Source organism: Triticum urartu, chromosome 3 (assembly GCF_003073215.2).
Source record: "Triticum urartu cultivar G1812 chromosome 3, Tu2.1, whole genome shotgun sequence".
In the NCBI taxonomy this organism is placed as follows: Eukaryota; Viridiplantae; Streptophyta; class Magnoliopsida; order Poales; family Poaceae; genus Triticum; species Triticum urartu.
Window position 1 is genome coordinate 458,032,180 of NC_053024.1, and position 23,035 is coordinate 458,055,214.

A 23,035-nucleotide genomic window follows, 5' to 3' on the forward strand; every position below is an offset into this window, starting at 1 on the left:
CTGGACTCTACTGCCAAGAACATCATCTGTGGTCATCTGACCAAAGGACAGTATGGCCGTGTGAGTGCCTTGAAGACATCCAAACTGGTCTGGGACTGGCTCTCCAAGGTCAATGAAGGCATCTCAACCCAGAGAGATCAACGAATCAGTGTCCTTCGCAATCTCTTCAACCGCCTCAAGCGAAATGACAATGAGAATGTCCAGCACACATTTGATAGACTCACTGACATCACAAATGAGCATCAAGCCCTTGGCGCCACTGAAATCACCAAACATGAAATCGTCAAAACGCTGCTGAGATCACTTGATAGTTCGTTTGACATCCTGGCCCTGATGATTCAAGAACGTCCTGATTTCAAGACACTCGATCCGTCTGACATACTTGAGAGGCTGAACACACACGAGTTTCAGCTTTCTGAGAAAAGAGATATCTACGGTCCAAACTATGGGCGAACTCGCGCCTTGAAGGCAAAAGCTGTCTCCTCATCTGAAGAAGAATCTGACTGCAGTTCTGATGATCCTGAAGACATTGGAAGAGAACTTGCAATGCTAGTGAAGAAGTTCCAAAAATTCACCAAGAAGAAAGGCTTCAGAAAATCTTCACGATCAAGCTCAAGGAATGATGAAGCTTCTGCTCATGACTACAAGAAGAAAACATGTCACAAGTGCAAGAAAACTGGACACTTCATCTCTGAGTGTCCACAGTGGGACAATGAGAACAGAAGGAAGAAGAAGAGCAAGGAATATGATTCTGACGACAAGAAGAAGAAGAAATACTCAAAGTCTTCTTCCAAGTCTTCATCAAAGTCTTCATCACACAAGAAGAGCTCATCTGGCAAGGCACGTGCGTTTGTTGGAAAGGAGATGGATTCAGAGGAGGAGTCCGCATCTGAGGAGGCAGAGGTGGAGTCTGAGGAGGAGTCTGATTCTGGCATTGTGAGTCTAGCTACAGCATACGTCGCCAAGTCCATCTTCAACACTGAAGACAATGACTGCATCACCGACACCAACGCAAATGACAAGAACGACTCCACTCCTACCTACTGCTTCATGGCACGGGGTGCCAAGGTAAACACACGCACTACTCGCTATGAAACATCTAGTGACGATGACTCTGAATGTGATTCAAAACCTAGCTACAAAACACTTGCTAAAATTGCAACTGAACAACAGAAAGCTATGGAACATATTCAAAAACTGTTAGACAGAAGCGATGATCTGTTGGGTGCTGAAATGACTCGATCTGAATCCTTAATTGAAGACATAAAAAACCTTCACGTTAAGTATCAGGAACTTGAAGATCGTCATGATACTCTCTCAACAACTCATGAAAAGCTTTCCTATGATTATCTTCAAAGGAAGCAAGAACTTGAGAAATTGAGGGTGGCTCATGAAGATCTTCAAAAGGAAAACGAGTCACTTCGCTCTGAACAGATCAGTCCCGCTCAGGAAGGATTTGAACCACCATGTCTTAAATGCATTGAGCGTGATAATGCTAATTCTGTTGCTGAATGTTCCACTTCTACTGCTGTTGCAATATCTTCAACTGTTGACGTGGTAACTAACCCCTCTGCTGAGGATACCACTGCTATTGCTGATGAGAATGCTATGTTGAAGACATTGCTTGAAACAGGGATGTACGAAAGTCTTAAAGGACATCAGACACTATGTGATGTCCTCAAGAAGCAGATCCTGAATCGAAACCCTAGGAAAGAGGGTGTTGGATTTGTGAGGAAAATCAATGCAGATGGCTCTTACTGGAAACCTGAGCAGTACCCCAAAACCACATGGATTGCTGCAAAGGAACTTTCAGCAGATCCATCCAACTTATCTGGCTTAACTTGTGCTAACCCCATTATCATTGATGAATCCTTTGATGCAAACTATAAACTATTTAAGAATCAGAATGGTGAAGTGTTTGCCAGGTACATTGGTACTAACTGCAGGAATGGACCGCCTATGAAGAAGATCTGGGTTTCCAAAAAGTGTCTGGAAAATCTTCCTGTGAATGTCTTCATGACACCTCACTTGAAGAAGACAAATCTCAGACCAAAGGCTTCATACGGTCCAATGGCTTCATACAAACAGAGGACTCACCTGAGTCACACTAACACAAATGTTTTGCAGGAAAACCATACTCAGGCACATGAGTATGAGAGCGGTTCATCGAACCGTGTTCATGTGACCAAAAATTATTCTGCTTATTCCTATGAGTATTATTGTCCACCTGCTAGACTGTTTGCTAAGGCTTCAAAGCCAAAATTCTCAGATGCTGCACTTAGACTTATTGTTTCTAAGCCACCCTTGAAGATGTGGGTGGTTAAGAAAGCTTAACTCTCTTTTGCAGGGAAAGGTCTCCAACAGAAAAACAAAATCTTCTGATGCTATTGCTGGGGACCTTAAAAATCTTGTAGGGCGCAAGATAAAATGCCCGAATGGGATCAATATGTACTTCGTTCCTGAATCGCATGCTACTCTCCCTATTAGTCCTAATCTGGATTTAAGTTTTCATAACCCACTGGTTCGTCAAATGTTTATGCTTCACAATTCTCTTCGTGAAGCCTATCCCCCTAACTATACAGTAGGGTACGACACCAGCGACTTCAAAATCTTCAGAATGGATTATTGACAGTGGGTGTACAAATCACATGACTGGCAGAAGAAGCCTTCTTATGGACTCAACATTACGTCCATCCGACAAGAGCCACATCACATTTGCTGACACTGGTAAAAGTAAGGTATTGGGTCTAGGTAGAGTTGCAATCTCAAAGGATCAACACATGGATAAAGTCATGCTTGTTGAATCCCTTGGCTTCAACTTAATGTCTGTCTCAATGCTTTGCGATCTGAATATGATTGTAATGTTTGGAAAATATCGCTGCCTGGTGCTAATGGAATCTGACAAATCTCTAGTGTTTGAAGGGTATCGGAAAGGTGATTTGTACGTGGTAGATTTCTCAGCAGGACCACAACTTGCGGTATGCCTTCTTGCAAAAGCTTCAGAATGCTGGCTTTGGCATCGGAGGCTTGGGCATGCTGGCATGAGGAACCTCCACACCCTTGTGAAGAAGAAGCATGTCATAGGCATCGAGGGCGTCAAGTTCAAGAAAGATCATTTATGCGGTGCCTGTGAAGCAGGGAAGATGACAAGGGCAAAACATCCTTCGAAGACAATCATGACTACTACACAACCCTTCGAACTGCTCCACATGGATCTTTTCGGTCCCACTCACTACTCAACTTTTACTACTACTGCTTGCCTCTATGGCTTCCTCATTGTTGATGATTACTCTAGATATACTTGGGTACACATAATCCTTTACAAGACTGAAGTGCAGGATGTCTTCAGACGCTTCGCCAATCGAGCTATGATCAATTTTGGCGCCAAGATAAAGCACATTAGAAGTGACAATGGCACTGAATTCAAGAACACTGGCCTTGATACATATCTTGACACCTTGGGCATCACACATGAATTCTCAGCTCCGTACATGCCACAGCAGAATGGCGTCGTCGAACGCAAGAACAGAACACTCATTGAAATGGCCAGAACAATGCTAGATGAATACAAGACTCCAAGAAAATTCTGGACTGAAGCCATTGATACTGCATGCCATACAATCAATCGTGTTTATCTTCACAAGCTTCTTGATAGCTACTTAAGCGTAAGAGATGATGCCTCGTGGACCGAGCATCTTAAGCGTAAGAGATGCATAATGCGGTATTGCGTTAAAGCGGGCGAAAGCTTTGTGTCCCAGCAGTGCTTGATAGCTACTTGAGAATGGGGCGATGTGGAAAGTTAGCTGTTCGCGACGGAAGTTATCGGGGGAGCCTAACATAACTTCTAGCCGGAGAGAACCCATGCAACGGGCATCCAGGCCTGGCGTTACCCCTTGAAAGGAGGTTTTGCTATGGCGAATTTTTGTTGGGTCTATCCCCATGTTGCGGATTGTGTCCTGGTATAACAGGTTTAGACTACTGCCGCCGTCCATCAGGACATTTGTAAAATGGAGTCCGCCGATTATTGGATCTAATACCAAGGCAGTCCAGCCTATGTTCCGGATACTTCTAGAGTAATCCTGATGGTCGAAGGTGATCGGTTTTAACAACCATTGGCGAGACTCCTTTGGGATAGGCCGTATGGCGCGTATCTCTGGTGGCGCCGTTCTGTTCGTCATGTGAAGTAAGTGTACTATTTTGACTTCTTGTGGGAAATCCTTTTGTTTCCTGGTGCTCTGCTTGTGGGGTTCGTCGTTGTCCTCACTTGGTGTGTCGAGCCCCTTGTGTTCGGCGTTGTGTTTGCCGGCTTGCTTGAAAACCCAACAATCTCTATGGGTATGGTTCGCAGGCTTCCCGGGAGTACTGTGTATTTGACATATCTTGTCCAAGATTTTGTTTAAGTTGGATAGCTCGTCCCTGTTATCCTTGAGGGGCGGCTTTCCCTGATTCTGCAGCGAGCTTTTGAATTCGGTGTTGACCGCCGTGCTCTTTGGGCTGTTTCCCTTATTCCGGCGCTGGTCCTTGTTGCGTTGGGGTTTTCCGTTTCCATCCCTAACTTCGGATGTACTTGGGTCGCTGGTGCTACATCTTGCCAACCAGCTGTCCTCTCCTGCGCAAAAGCGGGTCATGAGGCTTGTTAATGCGGCCATTGTTCTTGGCTTTTCTTAGCTGAGGTGTCTGGCGAGCCATTCATCTCGAACGTTGTGCTTAACAGCTTCTAGGGCTTCAACGTCCGAACAGTCAACTATCTGATTCTTTTTAGTAAGAAATTTGTTCTAGAATTTCCGGGCTAACTCTCCGGGCTATTGAGTTACGTGACTGAGATCGTCTGCATCTGGAGGGCGGACATAGGTCCCTTGAAAATTTGCCTGGAAAGCATCCTCAAGCTCTTCCCAACTTCCAATGGTGTTTTCGGGAAGGCTTTTGAGCCAATGCCGGGCTGGCCCTTTAAGCTTGAGGGGTAAGTATTTTATGGCGTGGAGGTCATCTCCTCTGGCCATGTGTATGTGGAGGATATAATCCTCGATCCAGACCCTAGGGTCTGTTGTTCCGTTGTACGCCTCTATGTTTACGGGCTTGAATCCCGCTGGAAATTCATGGTCTAGGACCTCATCGGTGAAACATAGGGGGTGTGCGGCACCCCTGTATTTGGGTGTGCCGTGATGTTCGGATATTTGTTGTGTTGCATTACTTACTAGAGCTTGCTTTCTTGGCCCGTATATATATCTGGCTGGTCGTCTTTTTGATGCGGATCCTTTGGTGGATCGCGTGCCGGCTTGTGTGCGGCGCCGCTTGCCGCTCCATGCTGGCCATGCGGTCGTCCACCCGACCGGATGGCTTTCCTATTTTTTGACTGCAGGGGCTCTAAGGCCTCCTCGTCAAATTCAGGCAATAGCTTTCGCTTTGGATAGCTTTTTGTGCGGCGACTGCCGGCATATTTGTCTGCGGTGTTGCGTACTTTGCTCCATCTGATCCTGAGTGCATCTTCTGCAGTTTTGAGCTTCCGCTTCTACTTTTTCAGGCTATGCGCAGTGGCGACGAGCCTTTTGTGGAGGTTCTTCTGCTCCATGAGTTTATCCGGCGCAAGAAGCCAAATGTCAGTTACTTCAGAGTATTTGGCGCAAAGTGCTGGATCAAGGACCCACATCACACCTCAAAGTTTGCACCAAAAGCACATGAGGGCTTTATGCTTGGATATGGAAAGGATTCACACTCCTACAGAGTCTTCAATCTCTTCCATTACAAAGTGGTCGAAACAGTGGAGGTGCGGTCTGATGAAACAAATGGTTCACAAAGAGAGCAACTGCCAAATGTGCTAGATGAAGTCCCAGCTAGTGAATCAATCAAGCTTATGGGAACTGGAGAGATTATGCCTTCTGAAACTCATCCTGAAGAAGAACTCATCATCTCAGCACCTGATCAACATGAAGACAATGCTCAGCATGAAGACATTCCTCCAAACAACAACGCAGATCAGCAAGAGCAAAGTCTTCGCCCTATACCTCCTCGTGTTGCAAATGAAGTGCAGATTGACAGAATACTTGACAGCATCAATGCACCTGGTCCACTCACTCGTTCAAGGGCAACTCAGCTAGCAAACTTCTGTGGGCATTTCGCATTCGTCTCAATATCAGAACCCAAGAAAGTTGAAGAAGCCTTCATGGAACCTGAATGGATTCAAGCTATGCAAGAAGAGCTTCAATAGTTTGAGCTGAATAATGTATGGGAACTGGTTAAGCGTCCCGATCCACGGAAGCACAACATAATAGGCACCAAATGGATATACCGCAACAAGCAAGATGAGCATGGTCAGGTTGTCAGAAACAAAGCTCGTCTCGTTGCTCAAGGATATACTCAAGTAGAGGGCATTGACTTCGATGAAACATTTGCTCCTGTGGCTAGGCTTGAAGCCATACGCATACTGCTGGCCTATGCAAATCATCATAACATACTTCTATATCAAATGGATGTGAAAAGTGCCTTTCTCAATGGCAAGATTGAAGAAGAAGTGTATGTTGCACAACCACCTGGTTTTGAAAATCCAAAACATCCTGATATGGTATACAAGCTCAACAAGGCACTGTATGGCCTCAAACAAGCCCCTAGGGCCTGGTATGATACACTCAAGTACTTTCTGAAGAGCAAAGGCTTCATACCTGGTTCCCTGGATCCCACTCTTTTCACGAAGACATATGATGGTGAACTGTTTGTGTGCCAAATATATGTGGATGACATTATCTTCGGCTGCACCAATTGGAAGTACAGTGAAGAGTTTGGATATATGATGCAAGAGCAATATCAGATGTCCATGATGGGGGAGCTGAAGTTCTTTCTTGGTCTTCAAATCCGACAACAGCGCAATGCCATCTTCATATCTCAAGAGAAGTATCTCAAAGATTGCCTGAAGAAGTTCGGTATGCAAGACTGCAAAGGCTTCACAACACCAATGCCAGCCAAACATCATCTAGGCCCTGACGACAATGGTAAAGAGTTCGATCAAAAGGTATACCGCTCCATGATTGGGTCTTTGTTTTATTTATGTGCATCTAGGCCAGATATCATGCTTAGTGTTTTCATGTGTGCTCGATTTCAAGCGGCACCAAAGGAGTCGCATCACTTAGCTATGAAGCGAATTCTTCGATATTTGGCTCACACCCCAACTCTAGGATTATGGTATCCAAAGGGCTCAGAGTTTGATTTGGTTGGATTTTCGGATGCTGATTATGCTGGTGACAAAGTTGATCGCAAGTCTACATCAGGCACATGTCACTTTTTGGGACGATCACTTGTATGTTGGTCTTCAAAGAAGCAGAACTGTGTATCTCTCTCCACTGCTGAATCTGAATACATTGCTGCTGGATCTTGCTGCGCTCAGCTTCTGTGGATGAAGCAAACACTCAAGGATTATGGCATTCATCTGAAGCAAGTGCCACTTTACTGCGACAACGAAAGCGCCATCAAGATTGCCAACAACCCAGTTCAGCACTTGAAGACAAAGCACATTGAAATTCGCCATCACTTTCTCAGAGATCATGTTGTGAAGGAAGACATTGATATCATACACGTCAACACTGAAGAGCAATTGGCAGATATCTTCACCAAGCCCTTGGATGAGAAGAGGTTTTGCAAGTTACGGTGTGAGCTAAATATCTTGGAATCCTCAAATGTCCTGTGATCAGGCACACATCCTAACACTTATGCATATTGATGACTTAGATGTGCAACGCACAAAGTAAAGTATATCTTCAATCAATGAAGACATACATTCTAAGTGTGAATACATTAATGTGGAATTTGACTTCGGAGCGCCACAATCGTTGTGCGCCGTGTCTGGGTCTAATACTTCCTATACGGTGGGTAACGCCACCACCAAACGTTCCATTTTGAAGTGTTTAACTCATGGCGTTACCTTGCAATATCTTCACATTGGTTTGGCTTCGAACTTAACATGTCTTCATGATTATCTTCACTACGATGATTATATATATATATATGCTCTAAGTGTTCTGTCCTCTACAGCATTCACTTATAGCTATGTCTTCTTGGTTGAATCTTTTGAACTAAGTGAATGTGATCGGACCCTAACCTCTCTATGCTTTCTATCTCAAACTCTATCTCTCCAAGTCATATGCATTCTGTTGAAACAGTCGAATGTCTTCACTGTGTCCATGCCAGCTGAAGACATAGAGACAACCATAAAAGTCCGTTTTTAATGCTCATTCCTCCACATAAGATCCGGAGAAGCAGGAACGACCGCCCGACAATTTAGGCGTGCGTGGGACGTGGAACAAACCCCAAACTTCCGCTAACTGGCGACGCGTGCCTCAAATGCGAACCGCCAGGGGCACCTGCGTAATAGCACAGTGCCGCCTCTAAGTCTATAAATTCACACTTACCGCAGTCATTATCTCCTTCTTCCATCCTCGCACGAACCCTAGCGCCACCGCTAGCACTCGACGACGCCGGAGACGAAGCGCTTCGCTGCCGCAACCTCTCCAACGCCGTCCTCACGCCGACCGCGGACATCGTCCTCTCCGCCGTCGTCGTAGGTGTTTTCCGTCGCCAAGTTAGGGCACGGAGGACTAAACTGCTCAGCATCAACTTCCTTCCGTCTAGCAGTTCCAGTGTGGTAAATAAAACTTCTTTTTACAGCCTCTTTTGATCTCTTGGTTCTGTCACTTTCAACCATAAGAAGTTTCTCTTCACACCAGTTAGATCTCTCGCTGCATCTCATAACATGCCTAGTATATTCACTTGTGCTTCACAAAGTAGTTAGATTCCTCACTTGTACTGATCTATGGGTTCGTACAAATCTGGAACCAACTTCTTATCTATAAGTGAATGTCTTCGCACAATGAGGTCAATGTCTTCTAAACTGATTAATCTTCAAAACCTTCTGAGAATGCATATGACCTCTTCCCCTTCCCTCGCACCTTAATGCTGTCACAGGTACATGTCCGTGGGAGAATCCTTCGGTTCTCATAGTCTGCATTCATTTGCAGAATTCCTACGGCATCACATAAACTCTCCTGAAGCCAGTTCCTATTTGTCCAGAAAAAGAAAGCCTTTGAAGCCTTTGAAAGTTTTGAAGCCTTTCAAGTTAAAGTTTATGGCTTCAGTTGCAGCAGCAAGAAAGGGGGGCAGACAGAGACGTGAGGGAACTTCCAAGGATCTGCCTGAAGACTTGGCAGAAATGTACAAAACGGATCCAGAAGAGAGCTATGGGCAGCGCAAAACCCGAATCCAATGGATTTGACGCTATTGGGCAGAACAGTGGTTCAAATACCGCTTCATCACCCAGGAGTATGCTGAAAAGAATGCAATCAAGAGTCCATGGGGGGATATCTTATACAAGAACCTTGTACCCAAAACCAGAGATGAAGCCATTGCTCAAGGCTTCTATCCATGCATGGTCCAAGGACCACAGCCTGATGATGCACATCCGTCGTCACTTCTCTGGTGTCGTGACGACAATCTCTTCAAACGCAACTTTCAGTTTGCTCAACAGTCTGCGAAGCTAAACAAGAAGAAATTTGGGCTTGACTTCAATCCTGGTCCCTCCTCACCAAGGGAAGATGGCACACGCGACGCGGAACCCAATATCATCGGTCCGTTTGCCAATCTTGAGGGCCTGATCACCCACATCTTAGTCCAAGGGACTGCTGTGAATGACCCTCCAGCTGATTCTGAGTCTGATGAAGCTCCTGATGTGCCGAAGCCAAAGCAGAAAAAGAAACCAAAAGTTTCGAAGCTGGCCCCTGCCTCAAAAATCTCAAGGGCGAAGCCATTGAAAACTGCACCTCCTGAAGTCAGTGTGCAGTCTGAAGATGTATCCCGCATCTCCAAGCCCCTGAAGGATAAGGAGCCCCAGCAACACACAGGCAAAGAGCTCACTGCAGCTGCCATTCTGCGCAGTGAAGCCATTGATCTATCAAGAGACGAAGATCTGGGCGATGACGCACTAGAACAGCTCATCAAAAGCAAGGAGGAAGCGGAAATCTTCAACAATCTGCCTCTGTTTGATGTCACCATCATCCACAGCTTCATCGATGAATGGTTTGACACACCAGATATAAGCTTCAATGATCTGCAGCTGCCTGTTGGACTCAGCGTCGCCTTCCAAGGCGCAATTGCTTCAGAACTGGCCATTGCTCAGCGCATTGTTGAGCTGAAGCAGAAAATTGATCACGAAAAAGCTCAGTTCAAGAAGCACATGGCCAGTCTCAGCGTGCAGGAAGTGAGAAGCTTCAAAATCATGCTGCATGATCTCAAAGAAAACTTTCTGAAGAAGCGTGCTGAAGCTCAAGGCTCGCGTGAAAGGATGAAGTCATTGGCTGACAAATGTGTTCAAGCCTACAACGAGGCTGAAAAGCGCAAGGCACTTGGGCGTCCAGGCATCGACCCCAAGATGGCCGCAAAGAAGAAGAAGCAGCCTGCTGTGAGTGAACCAGAGGCATCAAGACAAGCAGCCACTTCCATTGTCTTCCCAACCGCCACGACTGGCTCGAAGCCAAAGAGCCGGTCAACAGCTTCAGAGCTAAAGAAGACAAGAGCTGCAGAAGCTGAAGCCAGAAAAAGGAAGAGCTCTGAAGCCTCTCCTTCTGCCCCCAGTAAAAAGAAGCGCAAGACTAAGAAATCTAGGGCTGCTCCCACAGAGCCCTTGATGGTTGAACCCCTTTCTGTCATTCACCCCAATGCAGAAAGAAGACTAACAGTTCATGAGCCTGCTCCCACAGAGGCACCTGACGCTGAAGATATTCCAGCAGCCGACCCACTAGCTGCTGAAGACATTGGTCATCAGGACAATGTGCAAGGTGATGCAGCCCTTCCTCAGCTTGAAACAAGCGAACCCATCAGCATTGGTCGTCCTCTGACGCCAATGGCACAAGATGAGTCATGGGCGGATCGCCCTCAGGAGGAAGAAGACATTCAGGCCCAGCCCACTCCGACACCACAAGCGTCGTCTGCGTTCCGTAGGCTTCGCAAAGGTCCACGGCCTCAAGTCCAGTCTGCAGAAATTCCGGCTGCATCAGCCGAAGACAATGAAGAAGCACCTCCAGAAACTCACTCCCTCGCTCCATCAAGATGCAGTTCCCCAAGAGAACGTGCCTGAAGATGTCCCTCAAACTACTAACACTGAAGCCAATGTGGAGCCCGCCCCACCAAATGCTTCAGCGGACAGCGAAGCCACTGAGCCAGACACTTCAGTTCCTGAGTCTGCTGCAGGTCCACAATTTGACTATCACATAGAGCACAGGCCTCATGTCCAGAAGCCAGTCCCAAGGCTTCCAAGGTTCCCAGGTCCTGCATCAGCACCTGGCTCCTTTGATGTAAACAGCTTCAAGGCAGACAACACATTTTTCGATAGCTCCAAGAACCCCTATTCAAGGGAAAGGATTGTATCAGACAGGTTCTGGAGCTATTCACAGCGCAGCTATTATTCTTGCATCTTATACAACCAAGGTCACATATTCCCACACAAGCGCCTTGAGGTTGAAGCTATTGCTGGTCTGCCATGTATTGAGGAAGCTTTGGACTGCTTCAGGCAAGTGGGTCTGCTGCCGTTCGTGACTGATGAAGAGCACTGGAACGAAGAGCTTCTGCTTCAGTTTTATGCCACTCTCCACATCAAAGGCTACAACAGAGATCCTAAGACTTGGATCCTGGAGTGGATGACCGGAAATGTCCATCATGAAGCCAATGCATTCAATATCATTGAGCTCACTGGCCTGCCCACTCTAGGCGAATTCTTCGAGGAAGGGTGTCAACTTCATTCTGAAGCTATTGAGAGCATATTTCAGAGACCTGAACCCAATATGAGTCAGATGCTCTCAATGATGAAGCCATTGCCTCAAGATGCACCCTATCCAACTGAGATCTTCATTGAAGACCTAGAGTACCTGCCCAGGACCATATATCATATTATCCGGCGGACTCTCTGGCCCATTAAGGGACACTCTCCACATGCCAAGATTGAGGGTGCAATGAAGACTCTCATATTCTATATCATGCATGGCAAATGCTTCAATGCACAGGATCTTTTCATAAGACAACTTGCTGCGTCAGGCTCGGACTTATTTGGTCTAAAAATCTATGCCCCTTGGGTGATGAGGCTGATCAAACTGCACTCTACAATTTTGTATCAGCCCTCAGCCCGAGACCATCGCATCTTCCTGCCAGATGTGGATATCTCTGCTGAAGCAATATACCCTGAGCCTGCCAAGCAACAGATAAGTCTTCAGAATGCCGAACACCAGAGCTTCACGCAGAATGTTGAAGGTGTTGAAGCCATGTCCAGGGTCTATCCTATGGCTGGCACTACACGTGCACTAGCATCAACTGAAACCACAGATAGCACAAACGCTCCAAGACCCAAGAAGCGTGCTCGTGTCCTCACTGACCGAGAGCTTCTTGTGGCCCTTCACCAAAAGCAAGATAGGCATCACGACTGGCTGAAACGTCAGATGAAGAGCCTCTTGGTGGATGTCAATCGTCTTCGAAACCTGGCCACCAAGAATGCCTTCGTTACGCATGAGACTTGCCGTCGTACGTGGAAAGGGCTCTCAATGATCTGCACTGAAGCTGAACTTGAAGAGGATGGCTTCACAGAGCGCTTCAAATTTGACACCACACCTCCTAGGAGGGCTATGATGCGCAACACACCGTCACTTGAAGACTCTGAGTATTTCTCATCTGCTGCCACCGTCACTGCGAGGATCATTGATGAAGATGATGATGCTACTTCACCACCACCCGCTTCAGCACCTCAAAGCTCAGCACCGCCAAACAACTCCACCGACCCTGCTACGCCTGGGAACGCGTAGAAAACTCTATGTCTTCAAACCTTTTTGGTCATTCCTGACAAAAGGGGGAGAAGCATATGATGTTTATAGTCTTCAAGCGGGTCAATATGGGCGGGTGCCTTGTTTTGTTATACTTTCTTCGTGTTTGCAAATCTTGTTTTGCTTCATTTGGTTCTTTTGAGTTGTAAACACTAAAACTCGATGGTCGTCTGCTACTTGTTTTACCACTCCTTTTGCGAAGATAAATTCCGCACTCATCTCATTCTGCAGACGTCCATTTTCCATTATGCATGTTATTATCTTCATATACTTTCACATGCATAGTAGATTGTTATCATAAGCTGAAGCTGATCTCCACAAGTACAACCTGCCATGTGCATTTGCATTCCAAAAGCAAATTAACTTATATGCACATCTTCAGGGGGGGCACTTGCTACTTATGATGACAATTCCTTTAAAGACTTCACACTTTATATTCCCCGTTGAAAACTTCAACTAGTTTGTCATCAATCACCAAAAAGGGGGAGATTGTAAGTGCATCTAGTGCCACCCCTAGTTGGTTTTGGAGTATTGATGACAAACCTAGTTGAGGGACTAATGTGTTTGTGAGAATTGCAGGAAAACATAGGTAGAAGTCCCTCATTGATTCGGTTTACTACCAGAGATGACCCCTAAAAATGAATGAAGACATTGAAGTCAAAGGTGGTATATGAAGATATTCACATTGAAGACTATGACAACAGAAGACACGTTATGAAGCCTATGGAACTCGAAGACTTAGATCATCTTTCGTAGTTCTTTTTATTTTTGTTGAGTCATAGGAACCACCGTACTGTTAAGTGGGGTCCAGGAGAACCAGTCAGAATGACTTAAGTGATGCCTAAATCCAAAAACCTATGTCTTCGAGTGAAGACAATGAGAGAAATCTTGTCCAGAGCCGGACAAGTCAGCTTTGCTTGTAGCCCAAGTAAAGTTGCCATGAGAGTTTGAAATTGACCGTTGAGACACGTGTCAGTTCCTTAGTGACCCAGGGTCATTTCAGGACAAATCAGGTCGGGTTGCCAAGTGGCTATAAATAGCCCACCACAACCATAAACGGTTGGCTGCTCAGATTTCAGTGCACGGCTTTTGTCGTTTGAGAGCAACCCACCTCGAAGCCTTTGAGAGAAAATTCCTAGTGAGGAGAAAAGCCCTAACCACCCAGAGCCAGAGTAAATTGGGCATCACTTAAGTCTTCTTGTCTGTGTGATCTGAAGACTTATTACACTTGAGGACTGTGAATCCTCCAGACGGTTAGGCGTCGCGTTCAGAGCATCCAAGAGACATTGTGGATTGCCAGTGAACGAAGTCTGTGAAGGTTTGGGAGTCTACCTTGAAGACTTACCAGAGTGATTGGGCGAGGACTAAGTGACCTTAGCTCAAGGAGAATACGGTGAGGACTTGGTGTCCTGAACTGTGTGTTCAGGAGATTGGGTGTCCGGGACTGTGTGTCCTAAGGTTTAAATACCTAGCCGCTCCAACCAGACGTACAGTTGTCACAGCAACTGGAACTGGTCCAACATATCATTGTCTTCAACGAGTCACTGGTTTCATCTTCACTTCCTTCTCTTGCTGTTACTCATTGTGAAGTCATTGCGTGCTTGCTTTATCATTTGTCTTCACAACGTGAATGCATGATCTGTTTGGCTTCATAACTTCTTCCTACTTGATCCTTATTACACTGAAGCTGTTTGTCACTGTGCTTTCACTCTATTGAATACATGACCATGGCTGACCTAGTGTAATCTAACTTCCGCTGCATAATAATAGGCATAATCTTCACTGTTTGTCTTCATAACTCCCAAGTTTTGAAGACTTTCATAAAAATCGCCTATTCACCCCCCTCTAGTCGATATAACGCACTTTCAATTGGTATCAGAGCAAGGTGCTCCCTTGTTCTGTGTGATTCGGTTTAACCACCTGGAGTTTTAGCTATGTCGACTGCAGGGATAATCAAAGTCTCCGCTGCGTGCCCCGTCTTCGATGGAACTGAATATCCCTACTGGAAGAATAAGATGCGCATGCATCTTGAAGCCATTGACGTCGACCTATGGTATGTCGTCGAGAACGGCATTCCCAAGGCTGGAGAAGGTGTCACTGCTGCTGATGTCAAGAAATTCGTTCAACTAGACTCTACTGCCAAGAACATCATCTGTGGTCATCTGACCAAAGGACAGTATGGCCGTGTGAGTGCCTTGAAGACATCCAAACTGGTCTGGGACTGGCTCTCCAAGGTCAATGAAGGCATCTCAACCCAGAGAGATCAACGAATCAGTGTCCTTCGCAATCTCTTCAACCGCTTCAAGCGAAATGACAATGAGAATGTCCAGCACACATTTGATAGACTCACTGACATCACAAATGAGCTTCAAGCCCTCGGCGCCACTGAAATCACCAAACATGAAATCATCAAAACGCTGCTGAGATCACTTGATAGTTCGTTTGACATCCTGGCCCTGATGATTCAAGAACGTCCTGATTTCAAGACACTCGATCCGTCTGACATACTCGAGAGGCTCAACACACACGAGTTTCAGCTTTCTGAGAAAAGAGATATCTACGGTCCAAACTATGGGCGAACTCCCGCCTTGAAGGCAAAAGCTGTCTCCTCATCTGAAGAAGAATCTGACTGCAGTTCTGATGATCCTGAAGACATTGGAAGAGAACTTGCAATGCTAGTGAAGAAGTTCCAAAAATTCACCAAGAAGAAAGGCTTTAGAAAATCTTCACGATCAAGCTCAAGGAATGATGAAGCTTCTGCTCATGACTACAAGAAGAAAACATGTCACAAGTGCAAGAAAACTGGACACTTCATCTCTGAGTGTCCACAGTGGGACAATGAGAACAGAAGGAAGAAGAAGAGCAAGGAATATGATTCTGACGACAAGAAGAAGAAGAAATACTCAAAGTCTTCTTCCAAGTCTTCATCAAAGTCTTCATCACACAAGAAGAGCTCATCTGGCAAGGCACGTGCGTTTGTTGGAAAGGAGATGGATTCAGAGGAGGAGTCCGCATCTGAGGAGGCAGAGGTGGAGTCTGAGGAGCAGTCTGATTCTGGCATTGCGAGTCTGGCTACAGCATACGTCGCCAAGTCCATCTTCAACACTGAGGACAATGACTGCATCACCGACACCAACGCAAATGACAAGAACGACTCCACTCCTACCTACTGCTTCATGGCACGCGGTGCCAAGGTAAACACACGCACTACTCGCTATGAAACATCTAGTGACGATGACTCTGAATATGATTCAAAACCTAGCTACAAAACACTTGCTAAAATTGCAACTGAACAACAGAAAGCTATGGAACATATTCAAAAACTGTTAGACAGAAGCGATGATCTGTTGGGTGCTGAAATGACTCGATCTGAATCCTTAATTGAATACATAAAAAACCTTCACGTTAAGTATCAGGAACTTGAAGATCGTCATGATACTCTCTCAACAACTCATGAAAAGCTTTCCTATGATTATCTTCAAAGGAAGCAAGAACTTGAGAAATTGAGGGTGGTTCATGAAGATCTTCAAAAGGAAAACGAGTCACTTCGCTCCGAACAGATCAGTCCCGCTCAGGAAGGATTTGAACCACCATGTCTTAAATGCATTGAGCGTGATAATGCTAATTCTGTTGCTGAATGTTCCACTTCTACTGCTGTTGCAATATCTTCAACTGTTGACGTGGTAACTAACCCCTCTGCTGAGGATACCACTGCTATTGCTGATGAGAATGCTGTGTTGAAGACATTGCTTGAAACAGGGATGTACAAAAGTCTTAAAGGACATCAGACACTATGTGATGTCCTCAAGAAGCAGATCCTAAATCGAAACCCTAGGAAAGAGGGTGTTGGATTTGTGAGGAAAATCAATGCAGATGGCTCTTACTGGAAACCTGAGCAGTACCCCGAAACCACATGGGTTGCTGCAAAGGAACTTTCAGCAGATCCATCCAACTTATCTGGCTTCACTTGTGCTAACCCCATTATCATTGATGAATCCTTTGATGCAAACTATAAACTGTTTAAGAATCAGAATGGTGAATTGTTTGCCAGGTACATTGGTACTAACTTCAGGAATGGACCGCCTATGAAGAAGATCTGGGTTTCCAAAAAGTGTCTGGAAAATCTTCCTGTGAATGTCTTCATGACACCTCACTTGAAGAAGACAAATCTCAGACCAAAGGCTTCATACGGTCCAATGGCTTCATACAAACAGAGGACTCACCTGAGTCACACTAACACAAATGTTTTGCAGGGAAACCATACTCAGGCACATGAGTATGAGAGCGGTTCATCGAACCGTGTTCATGTGACCAAAAATTATTCTGCTTATTCCTATGAGTATTATTGTCCACCTGCTAGACTGTTTGCTAAGACTTCAAAGCCAAAATTCTCAGATGCTGCACTTAGACTTATTGCTTCTAAGCCACCCTTGAAGATGTGGGTGGTTAAGAAAGCTTAACTCTCTTTTGCAGGGAAAGGTCTCCAGCAGAAAAACAAAATCTTCTGATGCTATTGCTGGGGACCTTAAAAATCTTGTAGGGCGCAAGATAAAATGCCCGAATGGGATCAATATGTACTTCGTTCCTGAATCGCATGCTACTCTCCCTATTAGTCCTAATCTGGATTTAAGTTTTCATAACCCACTGGTTCGTCAAATGTTTATGCTTCACAATTCTCTTCGTGAAGCCTATCCCCCTAACTATACTGTAGGGTACGACACCAGCGACTTCAAAATCTTCAGAATGGATTATTGACAGTGGGTGTACAAATCACATGACTGGCAGAAGAAGCCTTCTTATGGACTCAACATTACGTCCATCCGACAAGAGCCACATCACATTTGCTGACACTGGTAAAAGTAAGGTATTGGGTCTAGGTAGAGTTGCAATCTCAAAGGATCAACACATGGATAAAGTCATGCTTGTTGAATCCCTTGGCTTCAACTTAATGTCTGTCTCAATGCTTTGCGATCTGAATATGATTGTAATGTTTGGAAAATATCACTACTCAACTTTTACTACTACTGCTTGCCTCTATGGCTTCGTCATTGTTGATGATTACTCTAGATATACTTGGGTACACATAATCCTTTACAAGACTGAAGTGCAGGATGTCTTCAGATGCTTCGCCAATCGAGCTATGAACAATTTTGGCGCCAAGATAAAGCACATCAGAAGTGACAATGGCATTGAATTCAAGAACACTGGCCTTGATACATATCTTGACACCTTGGGCATCACACATGAATTCTCAGCTCCGTACACGCCACAGCAGAATGGCGTCGTCGAACGCAAGAACAGAACACTCATTGAAATGGCCAGAACAATGCTAGATGAATACAAGACTCCAAGAAAATTCTGGACTGAAGCCATTGATACTGCATGCCATACAATCAATCATGTTTATCTTCACAAGCTTCTTGATAGCTACTTAAGCGTAAGAGATGATGCCTCGTGGACCGGGCATCTTAAGCGTAAGAGATGCATAATGCGGTATTGCGTTAAAGCGGGCGAAAGCTTTGCGTCCCAGCAGTGCTTGATAGCTACTTGAGAATGGGGCGATGTGGAAAGTTGGCTGTTCGCGACGGAAGTTATCGGGGGAGCCTAACATAACTTCTAGCCGGAGAGAACCCATGCAACGGGCATCCGGGCCTGGCGTTACCCCTTGAAAGGAGGTTTTGCTATGGCGAATTTTTGTTGGGTCTATCCCCATGTTGCGGATTGTGTCCTAGTATAACAGGTTTAGACCACTGCCACCGTCCATCAGGACATTTGTAAAATGGAGTCCGCCGATTATTGGATCTAATACCAAGACAGTCCAGCCTATGTTCCGGATACTTCTAGAGTAATCCTGGTGGTCGAAGGTGATCGGTTTTAACAACCATTGGCGAGACTCCTTTGGGATAGGCCGTATGGCGCGTATCTCTGGTGGCGATGTTCTGTTCGTCACGTGAAGTAAGTGTACTGTTTTGACTTCTTGTGGGAAATCCTTTTGTTTCCTGGTGCTCTGCTTGTGGGGTTCGTCGTCGTCCTCACTTGGTGTGTCGAGCCCCTTGTGTTCGGCGTTGAGTTTGCCGGCTTGCTTGAAAACCCAACAATCTCTATGGGTATGGTTCGCAGGCTTCCCGGGAGTACTGTGTATTTGACATATCTTGTCCAAGATTTTGTTTAAGTTGGATAGCTCGTCCCTGTTATCCTTGAGGGGTGGCTTTCCTTGATTCTGCAGCGAGCTTTTGAATTCGGCGTTGACCGCCGTGCTCTTTGGGCTGTTTCCCTTATTCCGGCGCTGGTCCTTGTTGCGTCGGGGTTTTCCGTTTCCATCCCTAACTTCGGATGTACTTGGGTCGCTGGTGCTACATCTGGCCAACCAGCTGTCCTCTCCTGCGCAAAAGCGGGTCATGAGGCTTGTTAATGCGGCCATTGTTCTTGGCTTTTCTTAGCTGAGGTGTCTGGCGAGCCATTCATCTCGAACGTTGTGCTTAACAGCTTCTAGGGCTTCAACGTCCGAACAGTCAACTATCTGATTCTTTTTAGTAAGAAATTTGTTCTAGAATTTCCGGGCTAACTCTCCGGGCTATTGAGTTATGTGGCTGAGATCGTCTGCATCTGGAGGGCGGACATAGGTCCCTTGAAAATTTGCCCGGAAAGCATCCTCAAGCTCTTCCCAACTTCCAATGGTGTTTTCGGGAAGGCTTTTGAGCCAATGCCGGGCTGGCCCTTTAAGCTTGAGGGGTAAGTATTTTATGGCGTGGAGGTCATCTCCTCTGGCCATGTGTATGTGGAGGATATAATCCTCGATCCAGACCCCAGGGTCTGTTGTTCCGTTGTACGCCTCTATGTTTACGGGCTTGAATCCCGCTGGAAATTCATGGTCTAGCACCTCATCGGTGAAACATAGGGGGTGTGCGGCACCCCTGTATTTGGGTGTGCCGTGATGTTCGGATATTTGTTGTGTTGCATTGCTTACTAGAGCTTGCTTTCTTGGCTCGTATATATATCTGGTTGGTCGTCTTTTTGATGCGGATCCTTTGGTGGATCGCGTGCCGGCTTGTGTGCGGCGCCGCTTGCCGCTCCATGCTGGCCATGCGGTCGTCCACCCGACCGGATGGCTTTCCTATTTTTTGACTGCAGGGGCTCTAAGGCCTCCTCGTCAAATTCAGGCAATAGCTTTCGCTTTGGATAGCTTTTTGTGCGGCGACTGCCGGCATATTTGTCTGCGGTGTTGCGTACTTTGCTCCATCTGATCCTGAGTGCATCTTCTGCAGTTTTGAGCTTCCGCTTCTACTTTTTCAGGCTATGCGTAGTGGCGACGAGCCTTTTGTGGAGGTTCTTCTGCTCCATGAGTTTATCCGGCGTAAGGTCATCTGGGCTGTTGTTTTTGCCGGGGACGGGGTGTTCGATTTGTTTATCCAAGTTGCCATGTTCGGACGCTTGCTGGAAGGCATGTTCGTCGTCCACCGGCTCGTCCTGCTCTATGGCTGGGTCTGTATGGCTGCTGTCTCTGTCAAGGCGGGGCTTGGAGCGGCGCTTACGTCGCTGCTTTGATTGCTTTTCGAGTGAACGATCCCTCGTTGCATCCCTGTGTTCCTCGTCGTCGCTTCCTTTGGGTGTGTCCACCATGTATACATTATGAGATGAGGTGGTTGTCCAGTGCCTTATAGGCGTTGGTTCATGTTCATCTCCTACATCGTCGTCCATACCGTCGATGTCTTCGGAGTCGAAGTCGAGCACGTCGTTTAAATTATCGACAGTGGCTACAAAGTGGGTGGTGGGTGGGGTTTGAATTTCTTCATCATCTGCATCCCAACCTTGATGACCATAGTCCGGCCAGGGCTCTCCTGATAAAGAGAGAGACTTTAGTGAATTCAGAATATCGTCGAAGGGCGAGTGCTGAAAGATGTCCACGGCGGTGAACTCCATGATCGGCGCCCAATCGGGTTCGATCGGTTGGGGCGCGGAGGGCTCGGGGTCTGGAGAGGAGTCCGGCTCCTTGGAGTCACGGGCTTCGCAGAGAATAGGGCTGGTGTTCGGCTCGATCGCCGTAGAGATTGCAGCCCCCGAGGCGGTGTCTAACCACCCATCCTCGATTGGTGTGATCGACTCCGAGCTAGGGGTCGGAGCGGACACAGGTGCGGCCTCCAGGGCACTGTTCAGCGGCAGAGCTAAATCATGCCCATCGTGACAGTGCGGCACGCTCGGCTGTGGCTCGAATCTGTCGAAGATCAAGTCTCCGCGGATGTCGGCCGTGTAGTTCAAACTTCCAAATCTGACCTGATGGCCAGGGGCGTAGATTTCGATCTACTCTAGATGACCAAGCGAATTGGCCCGCAGTGCAAAGCCGCCGAATACGAAGATCTGTCCGGGGAGAAAAGTCTCACCCTGGATCGCATCGCTGTTGATGATCGCAGAAGCCATCGGGCCTAAAAGTGACGACATAGAGGAACTCTCAATGAAAGCACCAATGTTGGTGTCAAAACCGGCGGATCTCGGGTAGAAGGTCCCGAACTGTGCGTCTAGGCCGGATGGTAACAGGAGGCAGGGGACACGATGTTTTACCCAGGTTCGGGCCCTCTTAATGGAGGTAAAACCCTACATCCTGCTTGATTGATATTGATCATATGGGTAGTACAAGAGTAGATCTACCACGAGATCAGAGAGGCTAAACCCTAGAAGCTAGCCTACGGTATGATTGTTGTTCGTCCTACGGACTAAAACTCTCCAGTTTATATAGACACCGGAGAGGGCTAGGGTTACACAGAGTCGGTTACAATGGTAGGAGATCTACATATCCGTATCGCCAAGCTTGCCTTCCATGCCAAGGAAAGTCCCTTCCGGACACGGGACGAAGTCTTCAATCTTATATCTTCATAGTCCAGGAGTCCGGCCGAAGATATACTCTGGCTATCCGGACACTCCCTAATCCAGGACTCCCTCATCCACCATCGTCACCTACGCCTCCCCTACGACTCATGTGCCACCGGACGCCCCCGAACGATCTCACCGAGCTTGTCTTCAACCTCCCGATGCCGGAGATCCCCTCGCCACCCTGCTTCGCTCCGGTTCCTCCCCGGGGCTGCCGTCTGCATTGTCGTGACCGCTGTGAGCCACTGGCCCTTCTCCCCCCTCCGTTCTTGCTCTCGTGCACCGTACGCGCCGCCTCAAGCTCGCCCGCACGCACCGCCGCCCGTGCTCGCCGACGACGTGTCTCTGGCCATCTAATGGTTCGGCCGTCGTGCCCAGCGTCCTCCCCGCACCGCGTAGAGCATGTAGGTGCCACGCACGAGCCACCACGGCCGTCACAGCGACGACCCCGAGCTCACCCGAGCTCTGGCAGCCGCAAAGGTCATCGCCGGCGACTACTCTGGCCACCCCAGGCCCAACCACCACCACTACTCGATGCGGACGTGCGTCTGCATCACATAGATGCCCTCCGCCGGCCATTTGGTCGTCAGAGACGCAAACCCGAGGCTCGCCGCCGCGACTGGCCTCGCCAGCGTCAAGTCGCCGGTGGGGTTGACCCACTTTGACCACGACTGCCCCCCCCCCCCCGTGTCGATGACATGTGGGGCCGGCCTCTGAGTAGAGTTAGTTTAGGTTTTAATTAGTCCTAATTACCACTGTTATAGGTTAATCACCTTGCTAACTAACTCTGTATCACTGACATGTGGGGCCATGCCCTAATTCAGTTAGGTTAGTATTTAACATAGCACTAACTAACAGAGTTAGTTTGTTGTGTCACTGACCTGTGGGTCCCATAGGTCAGGGTTGACCTGGCTGACTCCGTTGACCTGCTGACCTCAGCCTGACGTCATGCTGACGCAGTATATGTTTCTGGGATTTTAAATAAATCAGAAATGATTTATTTATTTTCAGAAAATACCCTAAACTTCTAAAAATAGAAAATAAACTGTAACTCCAAATGAAATAAGTTATATATGAAAAATTATCAGAAAAATATGAAGAATCTGTTTATGCCATGATCATGCATGTTTGAACAAGTTAACCTCACTGAATAGGACAAATGATGATTAGGGCAATTTATGAAATAACATTTGGAGTTGGAACTTGATCTTGTTTGAGTTCCACTTCAATTAAATTGGCTAGATATTGCATTACGTCAATTCAGTACCTTAATATGTCATACATTCATTCGCTTGTGCATTGCATTAATTGAATGTTGTTTACGTTCCCTT